This window comes from Ursus arctos, unplaced genomic scaffold, assembly GCF_023065955.2.
Source record: "Ursus arctos isolate Adak ecotype North America unplaced genomic scaffold, UrsArc2.0 scaffold_1, whole genome shotgun sequence".
Classification (NCBI taxonomy): Eukaryota; Metazoa; Chordata; class Mammalia; order Carnivora; family Ursidae; genus Ursus; species Ursus arctos.
The window spans coordinates 11,044,436-11,068,392 of NW_026622763.1; the positions used below are offsets into that span (position 1 = coordinate 11,044,436).

The window sequence follows — 23,957 nt, forward strand, 5'->3', positions numbered from 1 at the left end:
CCTTATCGAAGTCATTAGCCCATATAGTTCAACATCCTTGGAGAATTTCAGATATTTGTGCCAACATCAAACATTTGAAGACAATGCAGCAATAGTGATTTCTGTCATACCCTTACACAGCTTGCCTGTTTGGTTGGTACAGAAGACAGATCCATCTTGGAGAATAACCACAGATAATTGCAAGCTTATGTAAGTGGCAACTTCAATTTCAGCTGTTATTTCACATGAGGTATCTTTACAAATTTACACAGCCCATGGCATCACAGCTGACAAATATTTTCTTTTTTTTCAAACCCCTATGAGCATAAAGGCATCAGGAATTCTGCAGCTGGATTTCACCCGAAAAGGGCAGCAATATATCTTCATGACCTGCTCTCTGGATTACATCAGTCTTCTGGCTCTGTGGCACAATTAGCTCTAATTGTGTCATCACCCCGCACGATGTAATGTTAGCCTCCTGCATTGCTGACATCAAGCTAATAGGCCACGGAGAGTAGAAAGTAACAGGTGCTTACATGCTTCTATAAGATTTATGTGTGCTACAAGATAGGCAATATATCTCATACAAAGACAAGGGCTTAGCCACCTCACTGAAGTTTCTGAGATTGGGATGTCGGGGACATATTGGGGTATTTGCTCCAAAGTGAAGGAGAAACTGACTCACTGTATCCCCTACTACAAAGGAGGTATGATGTTTTGTGTACTCTTTCGGGCTTTGGAAGGAACATAGAAAGAACCAAACCTGATGTTTGGTTGAGTTTTCCTGATCCGTTTACTGAGTAAGCCAGAAGACTCCCAGTGCTGGGTGAGACTCAGAGCAAGAGAAGCTCTTAAGCTGGTCTAGGCTATGATGTACACAGCTCTGCTCTTCAGGCTTATAAGCCAATAGAGCCGATGGTGCTAAGTTTCTGTAGTAGATCATCGATTGGAGAATCAGCAGAAACCCTAAGATTTGGAAGCAAAGCTAGGATTTGTTCAGCAAACAGCGATTCTATTTTTGGACAAGTAGATCTTGGCCTGGCAGAGAAATGGTATACCGAACCAGGAGATGTCAGATGGTCACGCTAACTTGAGTTTCCTCTTATTAGCCCGGTGTTATCTGCTCCACCAAACCATAAAATTGAACATGGCCTTCCACATTCCATCACTACGTAAAAGGGCTGTAGACAACACAGGGCCTACGTAGGTCCTGAAGGTCAGGGGTGTACCGAGCATATTTGACACCCAGAGTCAGAGGTGTACTGGTAAATATTTAACAACAAACCCTCTCAGGCAGGGGATGGGGGAGCCCTCATTTGTCCTGTTTGCAGATTCCCACAGTGTAAACACAACCACTGTGGCTGATTTCAAGCTATCAACATGACATCACCGAACACAGAATTGGAACAAAATTTCCTGATTGGCTCACATGAGCTAGGGCAAGCCGGCTCCAGGACACGGCTGCCCAGAGTGGATCATTTTCAAATCCCCTTCTTCTATGCAACGAGATGATTTTCAGAAACTATTCATCAAATGAAATGAATAATAATGGCCAGAAAAAAAGCATAGACAGTGAAAATGTTCTTTTATTGTAATCATGCTGGTAAAGATTTTTTAAATAACAAATAAAATGGGGGCACCTGGGTGGCTCAGTCGGTTAAGCATCCGACTCTATTTCCGCTCAGGTCATGATCTCGGGGTTGTGAGATTGAGCCCTGAGTAGGGCTCTGTGCAGGGCATGGAGTCTGCTTTGTATTCTCTCTCTCTCTCTCCCTCTCTCTCTGCCCCTCCCCCATCCCCTCAAAAAAATTAAATTAAATTAATATACAGTAAAAAAAAAAAAAGGAAAAAAGAATCAGACATTTGTTTTCTGGGCAAGGCATTTAAGGAGCTTTGAAGTCCCCACTTTATCCTAACTAGTAAAAAGCTGAACTAACTGAAGAATCAACACCTTTTCTTAAATTTGTCAGAGGAGTGGGGTCACAGGGCAAACTGCCAGCCCCAGAACTGGAGAGACTGACAGGCAGAGGCAGAGAACTGCAAACACCCGAACAGAAACCCCTGAGCTGGAATCCCTGTGGGAACCAAGCCCAGGGTAGGGCAACCTGAACTGTAACTGGAGAATTTCTGGAAGCTCAGTGTAGAGTTAAAAACTCCAGGAAGACCCAGTTATGGGGTGGTGACTTTTTTTTTAATAAGATTTTATTTATTTATTTTAGAGAGAGAGAGAGAGATGGTGTACAAGTAGGGGGAGGGGCAGAGAGACTCTCAAGCAGACTCTCGGCTGAGCCAGCCGCCCTCACTGGGCTTGATCTCACCACCCTGAGATCATGACCTGATCCAAAATTGAGAATCGGGTGTTAAACTGACTGAGCCACCTAGGCGCCCCACGGGTGGTGACGTTTACCTTCAGGAGCTCTACCAGGTCCTCACAGTGAGTATCAGAGAAAAATCCTCTCATGCTTCCAACAAGGAGAGGGGAAAGGAACCATCTTGAAAGAGCCCGGAGTATTCTGCTCTTCTTAACAAGACCTGCCCTCTTTCCACAAAGAAACTTCCGACAAAGCAGAAGCTTCTGGAGTTTTAATAACACCCAACTGACCTGGAGGAACAGGGTTGAGGAGTAAAGTAATAAATTAATGCTTTTAAGTCACATCTGTGTATTTTTTATTTTTGAAAAAGCGAAAAAATTCTTTTGAAAAGGGAAAATACAGACTATATTCTGTCACAGTAATGGAGAGGATTAGTTTCTTTTTTTTTTTTATTAAGATTTCATTTATCTATTTGAGAGAGAGAAAGAGCACAAGCAGGAGAGAGGGAGAAGCAGACTCTCCACTGAGCAGGGAGCCAGACATGGGGCTCGATCCTATGACCCTGGGATCATGACCTGAGCCGAAGGCAGATGCTGAATGGACTGAGCCACCTGAGAGCCCTGAGGATTAGTTTCTAATTTTGATCCTTAACTTCTGAATTTGCCAATGACTTCGTCAGAACTGATCTTCTTTGATTATTAATATTCACTGGACAGTATAGTCTGATTTGACAATCTATCTTTGCTCATAGCTGATCAAAGAACACATTTTGTTAATCATTATTCCAAAAAATTTCTTACACATGAAGCAACAGACAAACAAGTAATTTCTGTAAATAAAGTTTCGTTGGAACACAGCCGCATGTTTACTTGCAATTTATTTATAGCTATTTTTATGTTGCAACAGCAGAGTCGAGTTGTGACAGACCCTATTGCTTGCAAGTCTAAATATTTATCATCTGGCCCTTTAAGAAAAAGTTTGCCAGCCTTGACCTAAAAGATTAAAAACAACTGTATTTGAAGTGTATAAAATATGAATATATTTTCATCAAAAAATCTAAATTATGCTAAACACAAGAATAAATTTTTTTAATTTATATGTTTTCAGAAAAGTCTTTTTTCCTCTAAAATACTCAAAATTATCTATCACAATTGAGGGACAAAATGCAATGATAATCAATGATTTAAAATCGCAAAGCAAAATTATTTAAGTATAGATGAAATTTTTAATTTCACTTCGTTTTTGGAAAATTCAAGTGAACTGTATTCAATGTTTTTATAAAATGAAAATTACCCATAATTCTGGCACCCTATGATTATCTAGTAATATAAAGAATTGGTATTATACTTCATCATGTAATTTCTAATATAGACGTACAAAACACAAATTGAAGAGCAAAATGAATTGTTTAATACGGCAAAATACTTCTCAATCACTCACACAAAATACCAACTCCGCTATTGTGAAAAATATGCTAATTATCACGTCCCTTTGGAATCATGATTTGAAACAGGAAGCGTAACGTACACCTGAAACTCATATTGCACTGTATGCTAACTAACTGGAATTAAAATAAAAACTTAAAAAAAAAAAGAAACAGGATGAGAAGAAAGAAAATGGATGCTCAACAGTATTAGGGAACACTATTTTGTTGTGAAAATATGTCGCATTCATGTTGAGTTAAATGATTTTATTTTCTCTTAGGTAAGAGTTTCCACAGCTCTAACCTTCCTTGCGTTTGGAAGCAGTCTCTGTCTCTGACATGCGCAGATACAAACCTTCCCACATTCAGATACCATTCTTTTGGAGGACATGGGACATGGGACGGGTTGCGGAGAGATATCTCCCTGGGGCCTGAGTGGCATCAGCCGTGGGGATGGCGGTTTAGGGTGACGGGGGTAACCTGCCCGCACTGAGCTCTGCATTCTGTGTAAGTCTGTGTGTGTGTATGTGTGTGTGTGTGTGTGTGTGTGTGTGTGTGTGTGTGTAATGCGTGGGGCCCTCTGACATATGGCGGCCCCTCTTGCTGGGCCTGAGGGTGGTATGTTCTGCTACTGACCTGCCATGATCCACGGGCTACCAGCAGTCACAACTGTCATTCGGATTCTGCCTCTAAGAAATGACTGGAGAAAGCCACCCGTCATGTCTTCTCTGTTTCAAGAATTTGGAAACTTAACTGAGGGCCTGGAAACCAAGTCAAGTTACTGACAGAGTTCTGGATGGAAGGCCACGAACTTCCACTTCTGGGGTCTTCGGGGCTGTGCGGGACAGGCTGTTATTCCGGTCTTCCTGTGGAAATTTTCCATGCTTTCCTCAGATTCCACCCGGCCTCTCAATACCCTTCGGATGATTTTTTGTTTCCTTTTGCTGGGCTGTTTTCCGTTACTTGCAATCAAAAGACCTCTAACTAAGGCATCGTGTAAGGGATTATCTGCATGGCCAAATTATAAGGCTGGGTCAGGCATACACCAGCGTGTGGAGAAAGCCTCTCTCCGAACGACTTGATGAAGTCCCAGTGTGGGCTAATAACAGCCTGTCTGTGCCCCCCACGCTTGTGACGGGTTGGGTCAGATGGACCTGAAGTCGTGTCCTAGGTCTATCACCTACCTGCAGTGTGACCTTGAGCAAGGGACTTAACGTCTCTGAGCCTCAGTTTCTCCCTCTGTAAAGTGGCTCCGTCCCTCAGAGGGGTGAACGATCTGGGCACTGGGCAACCTATTCATCTTTGTATGAAGGAGAAGAACAGAGCTGTCTAGACACAGAGCTCGGTGGGTGGACCGCAGGCTGGATTTGAGCCCCCGGTGTCAGCTAGAGGCTTTGGTGCGGGGCGCAGTCTGAGAGATGGAGAAGTGGGTGGCCCTGGGTGCTGGGAAGCAGCAGTGAGGTAAGGTACACAGAGCCCCAGTGTACAGCAACAATGTACATTTTCCTTTTCCTTTTGCTTCTCGAATCTCAGCCCAACCACAACTGGCACAGAAAACCAACTTGCAAGATGTGGGTGTGAGGACAAAAGGAATGAAATGATTATGGAGAGGAATGCCACACAAAATCTCCTAACAGCTGGGCTGGACTCCGTGTCACGCTGACCCTCCTGTCTGTGTGCCTTTGGGCCTTTGGGAGAAAATGGAAGGGTGCTCCCTGAGTCTTGCAATCCTGAACTCATGGGTCCAGCCAGCTTTGGCGCATACCTGTGTCCACCCTGGCTCTGTTGGCTGGAGGGAAAGCCAGACCAACTCACGGGGAAACAGTTGGACGTCACCATGAGAGTCGGCTTCCGCTTTGTGCATCTCCTTGGGGCTCACTCAGCTTTGCAGCTACAGTCTCCCAATGCATCGTCAGGTCAACTCCCTGAGGGAAGCAAGATGGCGTGACTGGTGCCATCTTACCACAGGAACACTGAGGCCCTGAGAAGAAAGGGACTGTCCCCTTGATAATCAACTCTGAAGCTGTGACCGGAACTTAATGTTGGTGACTCCTGGGCTCATTTTCAAATCAGAGGCTGAGGGAGGACACCGGCCATCCACTTGCACACTGGCCTCCCTGCTTGCTTCCATGCCTGGCTTCAGGGGCCGAGCAGTTACTCTTCTAGTCAGCCGGCAAAGCCCATGGGGTCGGATCCCCTGCACTTCCTCCTGCGGTCTTCTGTCTCTCCTGACCCAGGAAGCGGGCCCTGGCTTACCCCGGACTGTTTTATTTCCTTTGCATGCGGACTAAGTGCATGGATTTGGGCGTGAGTGGCTAGCAAGATCTGGATTCCCGTCTAGAGGAAGGTAGGAAGCCTCCCCCTCCCGAGGGCCAAAATTTGTTCTCCACTCAGCTCTCCTGGAGCTCTGCATGGAGACATTGGACAAGACGCCAGTTTTTAATAAAGTGGTTCTTCCGTGGTTTGGGGTTTAGCCTATGTTGTAGCTGGGAGTCCCCAGGAAGAAGACTGAGATGGAGATTTGCCTGTGGGGAGCTTGGAAGGGGTGCTCCGGGGATCCACACCTGTGGAAGGGAAGAGAAGATACAGAGTGGGCAGAGGGAGGGGTCTGGCTGCCAGGTTGTCTCCATGGAGGCCCCCACCCACCCTGAAGGGGGCTCTGAAGATGTGGCCCAGCCTTTGTATCCTGCCATCATCCATCATGGCTGACAGCTGGCCCTGAAGAAAGGGCTGTGCCCTTGGGTGGGGGGTTCTCTCCCGGCAGGAGGGGCAGAACTGGGAGAGCTGATGACATAGCCAACCCAGAGACTGGGGAATGAGTCCTTTGTTCCTGACCTGGGACCTGGGCGTGGCTACCTAGCTACTGTGCTTCTTTGTACCTCTCTCCTGAGGACCTCAAACACAGCAGGGTGATTGACAGAGCGGGAACTCGCTCCGTCCTGTCCTACAGTGGGTCCTGGAACTCAGTGAGGGGACTCATGGGTCCTTCTATAGTCCTGGAAGTCCTGCCTGGGGAGGGAGGGACTGGGGCAGGACAGGCTTAGCTCAGGAGGAGCGCCTGGGGAAGATGAAGCCCAGTCCTGCTGGAAGGGGTGGGGGGATGCCTCCTGCCCTCCCGGCAGCCATGAATGCTGCTACTTGTGGGGGGGGGGGATCCGAGGGGGTGGCAGTGGGAGGGCGCCGGGGAGCAGAGCGAGCAGCTGACCACGGGGAGTTGGGGCCAGGGGTGTGAATGAGAACTGCTGGTTTCCTCCAGCGCAGCTTTTTCCACAGCGGGAAGAAGATTCGAGATGCTGGAGAGCGGCTGATTGCCTTTGGGGTCCCTCCGTGACTCAGAGCATTTTCCAGCTCGCTGAACTGGGGCCCTGCTGTGTGAGGTTTTCTCCTGAGCTCTGGCAGATGCATAATGAATGGGGAATTTAATCCATATGCTGATGATTCCTTTACCCTGAACTCATCTGCAGGCGGCTCCTAAGAGCCCTTTGATGTCCAGCGGGACTGGGAGCCTTTTTATGAGATGTTTTATGCTCTCCCCACCCACTACTCCCCGTTTATGTTGAAGGAACGGAAGTTGTGTTTTTGGAGTCTAAATGGACTCAGACTTTGAAAGGCTCAAGTTCTAAATTCTAAGCTCGTGGGGTTCCCTTGGGCTCCAGCCTTGGCAACCTCCTTCTCTTCCAGCCAGGGCCCTTGCAGTGCACGCCAGTCGGGAGGCCTAGTTTGCGTGCCCGGACCCTGGGCCGGGATGGGCCAGAGCTGGGGGCACGGAAGGGGCAGGGCTGTGGTCCTTGGTCCTGGTGCCCTGGCCAGGAGCTGGCTCTGGGTAGAGGCGGAGTGTGGGGGCTGACGGGAGGACCAGCCCGGGCTCTCCCTCCACCCCAGTGTCTCAGCCAGCAACCACGTTGCCCACTGTGCTCCTCCCACTGGGCTAAGGCATTTTTCTCTCCAGATCTAGGAGCACTGCAAGTACTCACGACCTGGGCAGTGAGGAACACACTACCGGGGGTTCAGTGTTCAGCTGGGAGGCTATCTCAGGCAGTGGGACACGGGATGGGAAGCTTTGATGGCAGGAGAGGAGTCCTAGTTGGAGAAAGGAGTGCTAGAGACTAAAAGCCAGCTCCTGGGACTCCTGACTTGCTCTCAGTTCCTGGGGGTCTGGATGGGGTTTGTGGAGCACAGTGGGGGTGCCGGCTAACTCAGGCTGCAGCAGATGGAGACTCCAAACTAGAGGGATTGTGTTTAGAAGAAAAGGCGAGTCTCCAAAATCGTGCGCGTGCGTGCATATGCGTGTGAGTTGGGGGCACAGGGCAGTTTCCGGAGCTGTGGGCAAGGACTGAGTTTGCTCTCCGTAGCTGCCCAGTACTTTGACCTTGGGGATGATGGTAGCTATTCGATGCAGGAACCCCTTGGAGGAGGGCAGAGCTCAAGTTTAGCTTGAACAGGGAGCAGGGAAGTTCTCCAAAGGAAAGGAGAGATTGGGTCCAAAATGGGGAGGAAGCATAGGAGTTCTCTTGGGATACAAGAGAGAAGGACAATGGAGGGGGGAGAGAAGACCCGCGATGAGCAATAGGTTTTGGGGGGAGGGGTGCTTATGAGATGGAGAAGGTGTTCTTTGCTTGGGCTAAGAGAACTGTGCCCCTCGTGCCACTGAGGGAGGTTATACCTGTCATGCGGGAGAAGATGGCAGGTTAGAATTGCTGGCCTCATTCCCACTTGCGTTGTGTTTTCCAAGGGCAAATACAGCCTGCTCTGTGTCTTGTGCCTACAACTTGTTCCAAATGCTCAGGAACGTTGACAGGCCTGTGACTCCACGTGTCCCCACCATTTCCTGTCATCACGACCTCACCTGGAGGTGTGGACAAGGGGCAGGATGTCTTGCTCATCCTTCTCCTCATATGCCAGAGATATGGAGGTTCAGAGACATTGTGTGACTCGCCTGAGGCCCCACAGTGAGCCAGAGGCGGAATTGGGGCTCAAAGTGCCTGTGTCGGGGCTTGTTGCTGCACCCCACTTCCTGAGTGGGCCTCCTTGTTACCTCCCCAGGGTTTCTGTTGGCTGTGTTTCAGGGCTGGCTGCGTCGGACAAATCTGCACACAGAGCAAGGCACCCAGCCAGATGCTTGGCAAGACAGCGACGAATCCAGTGGCTCCTTGGACAGGCCTGGGAACAGACACAGAGAATAAGACACGATGGGTGATGGGTGGAAGGGGAGAGGTGAGCACACATCAGGGTCCCTGATCCCAGGCTGGGCAGAAAGAATGGGGGAGGGTAGTCTGGGAATGCTTCCTGCAGGAGGAGTGGCCTTGGCTGGATTAAAGAGCAGAGGGGAGCAGGGAGAGGAGCCAGAGGGAACAGCAGAGCCGAGGCGGGAGGTGGAAAGAGCACCGCGTGGGAGATTACAGGTATGAGCAGGTCGGTGCAGTAAAGGTGAAGTACAAGGGCAGGGGGAGTGAGCACCATGAACAAGGAAGCTGGGGAGACAGGACAGCTTCTTCCCTGGGAAGAGGAGCCTCCTGTCTGCTAGGGTCTGGACTCTGTCTTGGAGACAAAGCAGACTGTTTCAACGTGGCAAGGTTTGCATCTAGAATGATCTTTCCTCCTGGGGAAAACAGGCTGGGAAGAGAGAAAGGCTGAGGCAGGAGGCCATCAAGGAGGCGGCTGGAGTAACAGTCCCTGCCCCCCACCAGAGGTGAGGGCCGCAGTGGGGATAGGGAAGGGACAGGATGTGGTGACTGGGGGTGGTGGGTGGGGGTCATGGATGACTCCCAGATGGAGACACAGGTGGAGAAAGTGGTTGGAGAAGCAACCATGGTCATGGTTTTGTGGCCCAGACCAGGAGACTTCCCGTGGACACCAGCATGGGTGTTCTGAAGATGAGGAGAGACACCCCCGTCTGCCTCTGGGTGGGAGTTAAAAGCCTGAGTTGGCCCACTATGGTCTGGAAGAGAGGATGGCGGTCATCAGAGGAGGCTGAAGATGGGGTGGGGATGGGCTTCCGCTGGGCCTTAAAGGTGGGGAATTGTCACCGAAAGAGACTGGGGCCCTTGAGGGCGTCTCCTCTGCCAGCCCAGCCCAGCCCAAGCACAGCACAGCTGAGTGAACATTTGCTGAAATAAGGAGGGAGCGGGAGAGAGGGAGGCTAACTCACTGCACACCAGTCCTTCCCAGTAAGGCACGTGCTATGACAAGCTATGACATGCTGGATCCCACATAACTCTTGCTGGCAGGGCTTCAGGAGGTCTCCATGCTTGCAAGCCACAACCCTGATTTGCTGAGCACCTTGGGGGTTGCCTGATGCCTTGAGGAAGGAGGGAGCTGGGGCAGGGAGACTCTCAGCGGCTGGCACTACCACCGCCAACTGAAGACTCAATTTCTAGTTCCAAGATGCAACTAGAAGCAGATTTTGTCCCTTGGGAATGGGGAGCTTTTGCCCAGAGTCAAGGGCAAGGGAAGTAAAGGGAGCAAAGCTCAGGCCAGCTTTAATGTTGTTTCCTGGCCCCGTGGAACCGGTGGGGAAAGCAGGGGTTCCCAAACAAGACAGGAGCCAAAGGCTGGCCCTTCTCACCTGTCCAGACAGGTGGGCTAATGGCAGACACCAAGCCGGGGAGTGTTCTGGTGGCTCAGGCCCCAGTGAGGCCCTGGAGCAGCTGTTAGAATCAGGACCAAGAATGCCTGGAACTCATTCTGGCCTTACCTGGCCAAGGGAAGCACATGTCCTTCAGGGTACCCAGCTACCCAACATGCGACACGTGGGCTGGCTGGGTGTCTAGTGGACGCTGGGTGCCCCAGAGAGATAGACTTTGTGCCCTTTTCTTGATGTCACCAACCAGGCCTCGTTCTGCCTCCCTTTTGACCAGAGAAGATCAGGGCACATCGCTGGGCACAGGTGACTCTCCCACTTCTGCTACTTCTGCTGCACAGATTGCGAAAAACCAGCCTCAATCTCACATCTCAAACATGGCATGGGCAGCCAAAGTCAAAGTGTTGTATCGCAACTAACAACCCATCAGCCCACTTCAGCCAAGAGAGAGGACAGCCTGGAGTCTTGGGACAGAGTCTCGTTACAGTGGGGGATCTGAGGGCACAAGCTCCAGCCCCTCCCAGCGCAGGACCTGCTCACCCACGGAAGCATCGTGACGGGTGCAGTCGAACAGCCCAGGGCTTGAAGGCTTCTAATCTGTTCTACCACTCACGCAAAGGGAGACCTTGGGCAAATCGCTCAGTTTTCTCATCTGTCCAGTGGGCTTAGAAATCCGAGTCGACTCTCTTACAGGGCTGTGAAGCGAATCACGTCCGTTCATAGATGAAAAACAAATTTGACAATTAAAACAAGTTTTGGCTTCTCGCTTTCCTCGATTCCTCTGCCCAAGTTGGCCCTGAAATCTCGGAAGTTTGCAACATTCATTGCCTGTCTAGGGGGCTGTTCTACTGCCTTCCTGGGCTCCTCTTAAAAATTAAAGGACACTGCAGCCAGGCATCGAAAAGACCAGCCCTATTTTAGCTCTGAGCCAGGGGCAGACAACAAGATGGGGAAAACTGGCTCTAAAATCATATAAATTCCTCCACACACCACCTCCCACTCAAGGGTCATTTGACTTTCCATCAACAGTGGCTAATGATGTGGGGAGATACAACCCCAGGGGGGAACCCATTCCTGCCTCTTCCCATGCAGCCGTGCCTCATGGCAGGGGTGAGGGCCTCTGGAGTCTCAGGGAAGCTGCTGGCCTGTAAAACACCTAGATGATTCTTTCGCAGGAAATGGATGCCATCCCAGAGGGTGGAGCTTTTCCCCTCACTGATTATCCAGAAAAGCTATTGTCTTTATGGGGAGCAGAGGCTTTGGCTTCTGAGCCAGAGCCAACCCTCCCCACCCCCCACAGAAAATTTTTATTCCTTCCTGTGGGTGTTCCTTTGACAAATGATTCTGGAGCCCAAACAGGAGAAGGGACCCTGAGCTCTAGGTCAGACAGTGTCAGCCCGGTGGATGCGGTGTCCAGTCTGTCTGACTCCAGACCTGCAAGTTCCTTGGGCTATCTTTTTGTAACCCGAGCCCCCACAAGGGTCCACACTCAGCAAGATTCAGTACCCCGTGTTGTCACAGGTGTGTGTTGCTGTGTAACCCAAGGGCCTAGCCAGACAAGAGCTGGATTTCCAGTCTTCCTTGAACCAAGTGTTATCGGGGCCCGTAGGCCCTGGGACACCGTGGTTTTGAAGGTCCGTCATTGTGCTTTTTGCCCTGGAGGTCAGTCCCTTCCCCAACAGCCCTGTTCCTCACTGGTAAGACGGATTTGCTGGTGTTCACGCTCCTTCCCTCTGGGGTTCAAGGGTAAATCCTAACTATCCTAAGCCAAACATGGTTACTTCCATGCTCCTTGTCCCTGATTGGTTTAGAGGCAGGTACGTGGCACAATTCTGGCCAATAGGATGTGAGGGGAAATGAGCTGGGGGAGGAGATTTGGGAAAGGTTTCCCACTGACTAAAACTGACAGGTAAGAAGAGATGGCTTCTGTCTCTGTCAGTGCTGTTGTGTCTGTGTGTGACGCCTAGAACCTTGGCAGCCATCTTAAGTCCATGAGAGGAGCTAGTCTGAAGACAGGTAACATACTGAGAAAGTTGGTGACTAACATAATATAATAAAAAAAACATTAAAAAAAAACATACTGAGAAAGAACAATGTTGAAACACAGAAGGAATCTGCACCGGTGATGATGTCACAGAATCAGGAAATTAATCAACCTTCGTGCTGTTCTTAAGTGTTCTTGTTGAGGGAAATTTTCTTCAACTCCATTTTGGGTTGGGTTTTCTGCTCTTTGCAGCTGAAGCATCATCCCCCCTGATTGAGTTCCTGTCTCCATGTGCTTGCAGCCCCTTTGACTTCTTTGAAATCCACGGAGAGTGGAGTCAGGTGGCCTCCTACTCCATGAACAAGCTAAGCTAAAACTGCCCCAAAGCTGTGAGGTTTGGTGATTTGGATACTGGTAACACTGAGCTCCAGCAGTCCTCCAGGCCTTCTCCAGAAGGAGGGTGGACCCAGTATCCTCCCCACTCCTGGCCACCCAGGGAATGAAGGCTGGAGGTCCTCATGCTAACCCGTGGCCCACATGGTGTCATCTGTCCACAGTTAGCTCCAATCATGACCCTCCCCATCCAAGGTCTTCCTTCCCTCTCGGGGGGCCTTGCACCTGTACTTCCCCTCCTGAGGGACCAGGGCTCCCCCACCTCTGTGGCCACAGGGGAGTCTGCCTCTCTCTCTGCCATTCACCCCAAGGTTGGTTTTACCCAAGGTTTGTTTCCCGCAAGGTGTCTGCCAGCCAGAGAAGGGCGGGGCTTCCAGGAGCATCAGGGTCATGGCCTTAGGAAGAGGCTCTGCAGGTAAGGGGTCTGCAGAAGGTGCTCCGGTGGCCCTAGTCCAGGTGGTCCCACCAGAACTAAGACAGACTTGGAGGGGTGCGGACTGGAGTGCAATGGGCAGCTTGGAAGCCAGGGAGAAGGCTGTTTGTCAGGGCTGAGGTTCTGGGGCAGGGACGGGTTAGCAACCATGGGGAGCCCTGCGCTGGGAACTCCTCAGATGTGGGAACCCCATTCTATTCACCCAGGCTGCCCTGCGTCTGGCATGTTCAGTGTTGCTCAGGGAACGTGTGTCTAGTAGGTGCGTGCATGCATGCATTCATTCAACAGAGACCTGATGCCACCTTGTGCTGAGCAAAGAGGTAGGTGCTGAGTGGGACAGACAAGGTCCCTGCCCTCTGGGTCCTTGCAAGCAAGTGGGGGGGATAGACATAAACCAGGAGCTAAATAACGGATTAAGCAACCAGCTAACTAGCTAATACTTTTAGTTCATTGTGTGTGTATAGTGTGGGAGGGAGCACCGTGGAAGTAGGAGAAGGGGTTATGGCGGGCCTCACTGGGGGCAGAGCCAGATAGATAAGAGGGAGCCAGACCAAGGCTCTGAGGACAGGACAGGACAGGACGTGTTCGAGGCCAGGTGTCTGGGAACTTCTGAGGTAGAGCTGACTCTGATGAGTGAGGAGGGGAGACAGTCTCCTCAGCCCCATGCACAATGGTAGGGTGTCTGGAGTGATGGTTGAATGGTTCTGAGTTAGATGTTAGGCCGGGCACCTATATCCTTTTCTGCCCAAATAATGAGTCCTAGAGACCTAAGTGGAAGTGTGTCTACATTCAGGGATGAAAGGATGCCACCATGGGAGAGGAGACCTGAGGGGCCCGAGAGCCCGGTGATAGCCAACATTTCAAGGTGTCTGCTTATGGGATTACTGCAGTTGTGATCTGACACCCAGGGCCGGGACCCTTCCTGCTTCTTTCTCCTTCCTTCTCCCACACACTCTCCCACCCTTGTCTGGCTGGCCAGAGCTTGGATGGTTTGACCCTGGATGCTCTGCCACCCACCTCACGCCTGAGTGCTCGCTCCACGCAGCCCTCCTGGTGGGGGAAGATGGTGGATACCGGCCCAGGGCCACCGCCCCACCCCTCCATGGGAAGCATGACAAGACGGAGGAGGCCTGGCTCTGGGCCTTTCCAGTCCCTGTGCTTCCTCCCCACACACTCAGCCCCTACCAGGCGCCTATGCGCCTGCCTGCTCCACATGGTCTTGAGCTCCCAGCCCAGGCTCCCCAGGAAGGGCCTGACCGGTTTGCCTCTGCTGCTGCTTCCGCCCTTCCCTCCCCGGTCCCAAGACCACCAAAGATGAATTATAGGAGGCTTAATAAAGAAGTGAAAAGGGGCACAGAGGGGAGGGCAGAGGCCTGGCCAGAATCTCAGCATGCAGGCCCAGAGAACTGGGCGTCTGCCCTGGCCCTCGGAGCTCATGCTGGGGCAGGGCCGCCATGCCTCCCTGCAGAGTGGGAGACAGGGTGGGCTCGGGGCAGCCGGCTCCTCAGCCTGGCATCCCTCCGCCTGGCATCGGCTGTCGTCAGGAGAGGGATCCCACAGCGTAGACAGGGCCATGAAGGATCCCAGTGTGGTCGGCCAGCCGTGCAGTCTCCCTCCACCTCGGGCCTCAGTTTGTCACCTGAAAAGTGAGTGTAACAGTTCTCTCGTGGGGCAGCTAGAGGACAGAACTAAAATTAGACTCGCACGGTACGCCTGCTGTGGGGTCAGCCACTCCGCAGCGTGCCTGCTCCGCCTTCCTCTGCCTTCCTTTAATGCATGACCCCGCTCTGCCCCATCTTGGATTCCAAAGAAGAACCATGACTGACAAATGCATGAAAGCATACGCATGGGGGGTCGGGCAACATGGCCGTCCTGTGGCGGAGAGAGCATGATCTGGGAGGGACCGGCTCAGAGACCCACCGGCTCAGTCAGGGACTCAAGTGCTCCCCCTCCCACAGCCCCCAGACCCTGGGGCAGCTGTCACCAAGGCAAGGGATCCTGCTTATAAGGCAGGGCAGCCCCTAACCTCCAGACCTCCTGACTTCCTGCGCTCCAGCACCAGCAAGGCTAACTGGGCTCAGACCGCCTTGAGGGGGGCGGTGCCCCTGTCCTCCTGAGGACCCACCAGCCAGGGGGCAGCCCAGTCATCTGTGAGCCTGGCCCCTCAGGAACCATGGGCTTCCTACCATGGAGAAGCCAGTGAGACGGGACCAGGGTTGGGGGTGGGGGCTGGGGATGTTCTGGTGGGGTCTGTGGGTCAGTGTGTGTGTGTCTGTGGCATGTTTATTTGCAGGTGGCATTTGTGGTGTGTGTCTGTGTGATGTGTGTGTCTGTGTGTGGGTGGCTGGTATGTTTGTATCTGTGGGAGGTGTGGTGTGTATGTGTTTGTGATATGTGTGTTGTGTGTACATGCAGGGTCTGTGTAGTGTATGTGTGCTTGTGTGTGTGGTGTCTGTGGTGTGTGTGTCCGTGTTTCTACATTGGTGACATGTATGTGTGTATCTGTGGGGGGTGTGTTTGTGATGTCTGAGGCATGTGTGTGTCTGTGGCACGTAGGTGTGTTTGTGGTATGTGTGTATGTTTATTTCTGTGGTTTGTGTGTCTATGTCTGTGATGCGTGTGTGTGTATGTCTGTGGTCTGTGTCCCTGTGTATAATGCCTGTGTCTGGGGTATGCGTGTGTTTATGTCTGTGCCGTGCGCACACGTGCACACAAGCACATCCTTGGTGAGGGTGGGACCCTCCCCGACCATGGAAGCTGTGTGCCCTTGGTCAAGTGTGAGGTCATTGGGATCCTGTGGGGTCACTTCTTGTTTCCCCATTTTTCTGAGCCCACCTGCTTTCTTCCCTGGGCCAGCCACTCGTCCTCCCTGCTGAGGGTCCCCGCTGAGGTGTCTCTGTGCCCACCTTCTGCTGCCTCTCAGTGATTGGCGTCAGGCTGCAGGACTGGGCTCCTCAGTCTGGCTCTGGGCTCCCTTCTCGCCCTGGGCCAGCTCTGCAGGCCCTTTGCAACCGCAGAAGGCATCGGTGACATTCCCATCTGACTGACTCACTGCCGTTATCTCCCAAGTCAAGGGAACAGTGTGGAGCCTGTGTCCAGCCTCCGGTGGCTCAGTGTCCCCCTGGTCCAGGCAATGGCACTCTGTCCCTCTGCATGGCCCACGTTGGCAACTGTTGGATGTGAGCCTCCAATAGGGTCCCTGGAGGACAGAGATCAGAGGTCCCTGAAGACCCAGGTCTGGGGAACAGGACAGGGTTTGGGCTGGAGTTAACATGGGTCACTCCCATATGCTCACTGAGGGCCTCGCATGTGCCAGGCACAGAGCAGGGTGCCCACGGCACACGGGTGGTGATGAAGACCGCAGGAATGAGAATGCGGGGTAAGGAGTGAGGCGTGGCGTCGGCCGGGCCACCCCTACCCCCACCACTGAAAGACCAGCAGAGAAAAGAAGGACATTCACTCACCACCCCCCCATCCACCCACCTCCTCCCCATGAGCCAAGGCCATCATTAAAGACTTCCAATCACACACAGAATAAAAGCTGTCTCTTCCCGGGAACTCCCCAAGGACCCCCATGATCTAGCCTACCACTCATCCTCCATCCCCCACGTGGAGCTGCATGGCCGTCTCGCTGTTCCTTGACCTGGCAAAGCACACTCCCCCACCCTGGGGCTTTGCACTTGCTGTCTCCTCCATCTGGAGCGGTCTGCAACAGGCAGCCAAGGGCCTGCTCCCTCACTTCATTAGCATCTCTGGCTTTGGCTGTCTTCTGAGAAAAGATCCTCCTGACACATTACTTAAAATATCATCCCTGTGTTCACCTCCAGCCCCTTATCCCATGTCCCCCCATAGGACCTGAATTTGCATTACCTAACTGCACATTTTTCCTTTGCGGTCTGTCTCTCCTGCCAGACGTCATCTCTCTGAGGGCAGGCTTGTGGTCTTCTCTGCTGTATCGTCCGTGTTTGGCACATAGTAAAGGCTCCAAACATATTTGCGCAGTGAACAAAGGAAGGAAGGCGTGAATGGGGAGGCAGGAGCAGCGGGAGCATCCGTGGACACCAAGGCAGGACCACAAGAAAGGGAGTGCCACACTGTGAAACTCATTTCAGAGGATGCTCTGAAACCACTGGATGAAAAGAGAGGAGGATATTTTCATGATCTGGGAGGAGGGACAGGCTTCTCAAGCAAGGCACAAAATCCAGAAGCCATCAAAGAAAAGCCTGATGGATTTGACTACATAAAAATAAAAAGGTTTTGCATGTCAAAATATACAATAAACAAAGTTAAGAGATATTTGACTGGGAGAAAATATTTAAAACATGTACAACAGATTACTGTCATAATGCATAATGAGATTCCATGCGCCAATAAGTAAGACACAGACAGCCTGGTAGAAAAAAATGGGCAGAGGAGAGGAACGGGGAGTTCACGGGAGAGGAAATACACATGGCCAGTGAACAGCTGAATAAATGCTTAGCCTCCTACAAGAATGCATGGGGGGCACACTGAAGGTGGGGTGATGCCCCACTGGCGAGGGGATGTGGCTCGCCCTGCCTCATACGTGGGACGGGTGTGGATCCCGAAGGCCATGGGAGGGCCGCTGGGCAGACATTCCAAATGCAGGCTCCTTGTGACCCAGAAATCCCACTTTTAGGAAGCTATCCTTGCAAAATGCCAAAGCGGTTCGGATGCTTCATGGATTGGCCCCGGGGCAGGGAGGTGGTGGCTGGCAGGGAGCTATGCAGCCAGGAGAGCAAGGCAGCTCTGGCATTGAGAAGTGTTCTCAATTTATTAAGTGAAAATAAAAGCAAGATGCAGAACCATGGCAGTGATGGGGTCCCCTTTGTGCGTGTTTTTAAATTCTGTACGTGCATTCTCACAGATGTGGACCCGAGGCGAGTGAAATACACAGCTGTCACCAGCAAGTACCTGTGGGGAGGAGGGCGTGGGGCTTGAGGCGTGACTTTCCCTTTCTCGCTTGTTTCTTTATTGTCGACTTGTAACAACTAAATACAGGACTGTTGCAATTTTTCTAAAGAACTTTCAAAAATTATATATGTATTTTTTATTTATATTTTTAAGGATTTTATTTATTTATTTGACAGAGAGAGAGAGGGAGAGAGAGAGAGACTGCAAGTAGGGGGAGCAGCAGAGGGAGAGGAAGAAGCAGGCTCCCCGCTGAGCAGGGAGCCCGATGAAGGACTCGATCCCAGGACCCTGAGATCACGACCTGAGCCGAAGGCAGACTCTTCACCGACCGAGCCACCCAGATGCCCCAGTAGTATTGTAATTTTTAAATAAGGAACAAGTAACATTATTAAAGAGGGGTGCAGCTGGGATACGGGGTGCTGTTGGGTTGAGGTGGGGAGGCCGGAGGACTGTGGCCGGCTGGAGGCAGCGTCGCTTGCCCCTGGAGCCCAGGAATAGAAGCCACAGGGTGCCATGGGGGCTGGTCCTCCTGCAGGCTTCCCCCGAACACTGTGTGGTTCCCATCTCCCCGCTTTCCTGTTGTGTAGAGAGATGAGATCCATCGTCTATCAGGGTGGGAGGCCCAGAGCCAGCCAACCCCACTAGGGAAGGGGGTCCCCCTCCTCCCTGGCCCAATCAGGGGCTGGGGCACTCCAGTGACACGACGTTGCAGAATTTTAGCTTCAACTAAAGTTCACAGGTGAGGCGAGGAGTTCCTGCGAAGGTTCCTCCCTTGCCCAGTGACATCGGGCTCCCCTTCCTAGGAGGCCAGGGTCCCGTTCTTTTCATAGAAGCCTTTCCAGCACCCGGTTCATCCACGGGGGGGGGGGGGCGGGGAGGGGGAAGGGGGGCTGTGCATAAGCTTAGTTCTGGACACGTATAGAAATGGGCACGAGACGTTCGGGCAGATGCCCAGCGGACCAGTGGAGATGTGCGTCTACAGTTCAGGGGAGAAGCCCACTGCCTCAGGAAGACGTTTGAAGGGGACCCAGAGCCGTGAGCTGGCGAAGGCTCAGGAGTGGGTAGAGACGAGCAGGGGCCTGGGCCGCAGCTCTGCGCTTCTACACCTAAGAAGCTACAAGAATAGTGATAGCGATCATCGGAGGCGCCGCTGCCCTGAGACTGTGGGGCCAGGCCTCAGAGAGGCAAAGGGGCTTGCCCAGGGTGTCCGGACGGCTCCTGGGTCTGCGTGGCTCAAAGATTGTCACCTCCCCACTGGTCACCCTACTCAGTGTTTCTGTGTCAGACCTAAGAGCTCAGCCTAGTTTTACTGCCCTCCTCTCCAACAGCAAGTGTGGTGATTTAAGAGAGCTAAGCTGTTTTGTCTTGATTTCTGCCTCTGACCTTGGTCCCTGAGCTCACAGAGCTAGTCGGTTGGAGGTGTGAAATGTTGGAAGGAACTGGGAACAACGGCCGGAAGCCAGAAGCCGAGGGGGCCCAGCTGGGGGCCACGGCCGACGCGGTGGTGCATGTTGACTGGGGTGTGGAGCCCGGGGTGGTCGCGCCCGCTCGCCCAGCCGAGGAGAAGGCTCTGGTACAGAGCGAGGAGGTGCGTGCCCTAGAGCTAGCGGGAACATCAATGGCCACTGCCCAGGGTAGGTTCTCTTCCTCCGGGTCAGTTCCCTCGTGTTACCCTTAGAGCCCCACACGGTGGGCACACGGCTCTCCTGTTAGTGGCAGAGGGATCAAGGACACAGACTGCCAGGAAGGGGAGAGCCAGGAGTTGGGGCAGTTCTGTTTGATGTCCTGTCTCCGCCTTAGGACCACCAGCCAGTTAGAAGCTTCCCGTATTTGGCTAAGTGTTCACACTTAGCATTTTTTTCTACATGTTTTCACTGAGGCCTCACCCTATGAGTTGGGTATGATTGGTTCCATTTCACAGACAAGGGCACAGAGGCCCAGGAAGAACAATTAAGGTCACCCAGCCAGTAGGCTCCAGATCTTGCGCTTGGAACCCAGTTGCCCCTCAGACTGCTCTGTTGGCACAGCTCCCCAACCCCCCTGGGGAGGAGCTTGAGAACAAGCACGGACAGATGGGTGTCCCCTTGAGATGGCATTTGATGGCCTCTAGGGTGAATTTTTTTTTTTTTTTTTGCATTTCGTCATCTTTGCAATCTGGGGGCATCTTACCATCTTTGTCCGGCCAGGTGGCTGTTGTGACTTTGCTGTCTTTACCAGGCATGCACATCAAAACTTGCAGGATGGGTAGCAGTGACTTGGGAGAAAATCCTGGAGCCGGTGGTGGAAAATTCTTAGGAAGAGGTACTGAACCGTGTGCTTTCGTGCTTCCGATGATGCAGAGGACAAGACCAGATAGAAAACCCCCACTTCAACAGCTCTTGAGTCGTAAGAGATTCTGAAGAGTTGGACCCCAAACACCAAGCAGCTCTAGGGCTCTCTGATCCAGAGTGTCCCCACTTACAGCTCAGAGAGTGCTGTGCTCATAGCGCCCCGGTCCTCCTGTGTAATGGTGGGCCTGGGAGACACACCCAAAAAGCCACATGGCCAATGTGCAAACATGCCCTCGCAGGTGTTTCTATTTCATCCCCAAGGAGGTGCGGAAAGATGCCCTCTGCCCACCTGGATGCCCACTGGTACGAAGTAGGGGAGTTGGACGGTGGGTCTGATAGTCTGTAGGGCTGATGCTCGGCACCACCTGATTCTGGGCCAAAGCAGAGAGGAGACTGAAGGCTGGGAGCCCAGATGTGGTGCCTCTGCTGAGCTGCTACCCATAGCCCCCATGGGTGTGGCCCACTGCTCTGTTCCTAGGGCCCCATCCGATCCCCCGCACACAGCAGGCATTCGATCGGTGTCTGCTGACTGATTGAAAATTGCACCTGCTTTGGGGTCTCTAGGACACAGGCTCGTGTCATGCATCTGCCCCATCTCTGAGCCTCAGGGAGGGTCTCAGTTTTCACATCTGTGAAATGGGGATAAGATGTCTTCATAATAGAGTTATTGGGAACATGAATGAGGTGCACATACAGCCAGCCATCAACTGATGGGAATGGCTGGGAATACTTCTGAGGAGTTATACTGGTTATCACGATTTTTTGTGCACCGGCCTCTGATAGAGCCCAAATCCCGACACTTGATCACAATAGGATTGGGAGAAAAGCATGAATGGCTCAGTGTAGACCTATCCTCAGTGCAAAGACAATTGCCACAGCTGTCCTGCAGCTGGGCACAGGGTCCTCTCCTGCGCTCTGAGCATTGTCCTCGTCCCAGGGAGGGCCTCAGCATGGGCACCAGCAGGTGTGTCTGTGACACTCGGCAGGGCTCCTCCGGGGCGGGGCCCTGGCCCGTCCACCTCTTGTCTTGAGTACCTCTTGGTGCTCAGCAGGTGCTCGACATGTTTTTCGGTGGATAAATGAGTCCTTTCCCATGAGAGCAGAGCCCCCTTGTACACGTGTGTGCATACGCAAGCACACACAGGCACACGCAAGCACATGGGCTCACTCACCTGGCTGGAGTCCTTTTGCAGGTCTGAGGCTTAGAATGTCATCTGTTTGCCCACAGCCAGCCATAAACTCCTGCTTGAATGCGGGGACCTGAGGGTTATTTCTCTGCGTTTGCCCCAACCACCAGCACAGAAGATGCTCGGGAATCACTAAATGGGTGGAAGGGCGAACCTGACGGGGGGTAATGGATATGAACAAAGTGCGCACGAGACGACGACAGTGAACAGTGCTAGTCAGAGCACAGGCTGGGGATTGCTGTGAAATGCAGGCTTGCTGTAAAGACGCCAAGGGAGCAAGATCCAAGTCTATGGCTCCTTGCGTGATGGGCTGATTAAAACCATGAAACATTGTTTTGTTTTGTTTTTTAAAGATTTTATTTACTCATTTGAGAGAAAGACACACAGAGAGAGCACAAGCTAGGGAGAGGGGGAGAGGGAAAGGAAAAGCAGGCTCCCCGCTGAGCAGGGAGCCCAACGAGGGGCTTGATCTCAGGACGCTGGGATAGTGACTTGAGCTGAAGGCAGACGCTTAATGGACTGAGCCACCCAGGCGCCCACATGAAGCGCTATTATGGCAGCTCCATGGTGTCAGGGGACCCAGACTCTGTTAATCCTAAGGAACAGCTTTCATCTTGAGGTCTAAGGTAGCTGCTCCAGCTCCTGCCATCACACCCACTTTCCTGCAGGCGGACAGTAGGAAGGGGAAGTGCAAGGGACTCCTTTTTCCTCTAAGGGCCTGGCCCAGAAGTTGCTCCCTTTACATCTGAGTGGCTAGAGCTTAGCTCCAGGGCCACATCTTGCTGCAAAAGAAGCTGGGGAAAGTGGTCTTTAGCCAGGAGGTCATTGCTGAGCTTAAACTTGGAGGGTCATTTACTAGAACAAGAAAGGGAGATGGATGTTGGAGCAAGTTGGGGGTCGGGGGGTGGGCTCATAGCCCCCAGGACAGCGGATGTGCTCCAGGTAGGTCCCACCATGGGAGCCGTACGGTTGCTGCCGGCAAGTCTGAATAAACTACCAGTGTTTACAAGATGATGAGTTTTCCAGTTTCCCTGAAACGTTAGAGGCTCAGGCAAAGCTGGTCTGACTCTTCGAGGGAACACTCAGCAGGCCCAGGGCAGTGGCCACGGGTTCTGGCTCCCTAGCTCCCCAGCTCCCCAGCACTCCTGACTAGGCTCGCTTCCCTCCTTCCTCCCCCTGCCTGTCCGTGTAGAAACAGGAGTGGGTGACCTTCTCCGTACCACCGAGAGGCTGCACTGCGTCACTGCAGGCCTGACAGGGCACATCCATCCCTGGCAGAGAAACATCCAGTCCGTGGTGGCCGTGGTTCCTTCCCGCATACTCTGTGCCAGGCCTTGTGCCCAGGATGAGAGTCAGCAGCCAGGGCAGAGAGCCCTTAAACAGAGAGACACTCACTTCTCTCTCATGGAAAGAAGGCCAGAGGGAGGCAGGCCCGTGACCGGCATGGTGGCTCTGCAAGGTCATGGAGGACCTGAGCTCCACCATCCTCAGGATGAGTTGGCGTGAAGACAAAGAAGTGGGTGAAATCTTTTACCCCCTTGACCCAAAGAAGTGGGTGAAGTCCTGTGTTCTAAGGAAATTTCCAGACACTGCACCCAGCACTTACTCTGGGTGGGCCCGTGTCCTGCAGAATGCCAGGCCGCGGTTACTGAGAAAGGCGAGAGAGCGGGTCTGGGGTGGGCTGCCCGAAGCCCCTGCCACGGGATCCTATGCACGGATTTCATCCGCACCTCATGTGGCACGAATATTGGCTCCACTGTTCAGAGAGGAAACTGCAGCCACAGAGGTTCCCCAGATGCGTGCCTAGCCTCAGCCTGCCAGCGGCCAAGCATCCATTTCACACTTGGAGCCCACACGTGACCCGGCTCCGTGCCTCTGCACTCGGCCCGGCCCCGCTGTCTTCATACGGCACTGATCTCAGAGAAGGCCAGATGCCCAGTGACTGTCCACCTTTGAGTTTCTTGCCACCGGATGGACCTGGCATTGTTTTCTTTCTATTCAGGGGTGGGGGTGGGGCATGATTCGGCCTACCGCTGGTGGCAGAGGGCATCTGTGGGACACCGAGGTCCGCCCTGGAAGCCCAGGCCTGTGGGGAGTGTCTCTGGAGAGGAGGGGGAGAGGGCGGTAAGGCAGGGGTCTCCCCCAGGGGCGGGAGAGCTGCTCCCCAGGCCGAGGAACCCCCCCCAACAAACACAGTTTGATTTCACCCAGCAACTGGTTACTTATTAGCTCCATTGTTTTCAACATCACCCTCGGCCAGCGCTCAAAAGTGGCTTTATTTTGCAAGCCGCTTTGTGTGTGGGGACACATCCGGGGTTGGTGATGCTGCAGACCAGCCTATTTTGGTTGTCCCTTCTTTAAAGGGACGGTCTTACTGCCACCCGCCCAGCCCCACCCTCCAGAC

General features: G+C 52.7%; 1 long non-coding RNA gene across 2 annotated transcripts; it reads left to right on the forward strand.

The window, feature by feature from the left end:
- The first annotated feature begins 9,055 nt into the window (after positions 1–9,055).
- LOC130544629 (uncharacterized) lies at positions 9,056–17,400 on the forward strand. Of its 2 annotated transcripts, none has more exons than XR_008961042.1 (2): positions 9,056–9,116; positions 10,545–17,400. It is a non-coding gene; the product is annotated as an uncharacterized LOC130544629 (long non-coding RNA). The 2 variants fall into 2 exon arrangements; XR_008961043.1 differs by having other exon boundaries at positions 9,063–9,116; positions 17,017–17,400.
- The last annotated feature ends 6,557 nt before the right edge of the window (positions 17,401–23,957 follow it).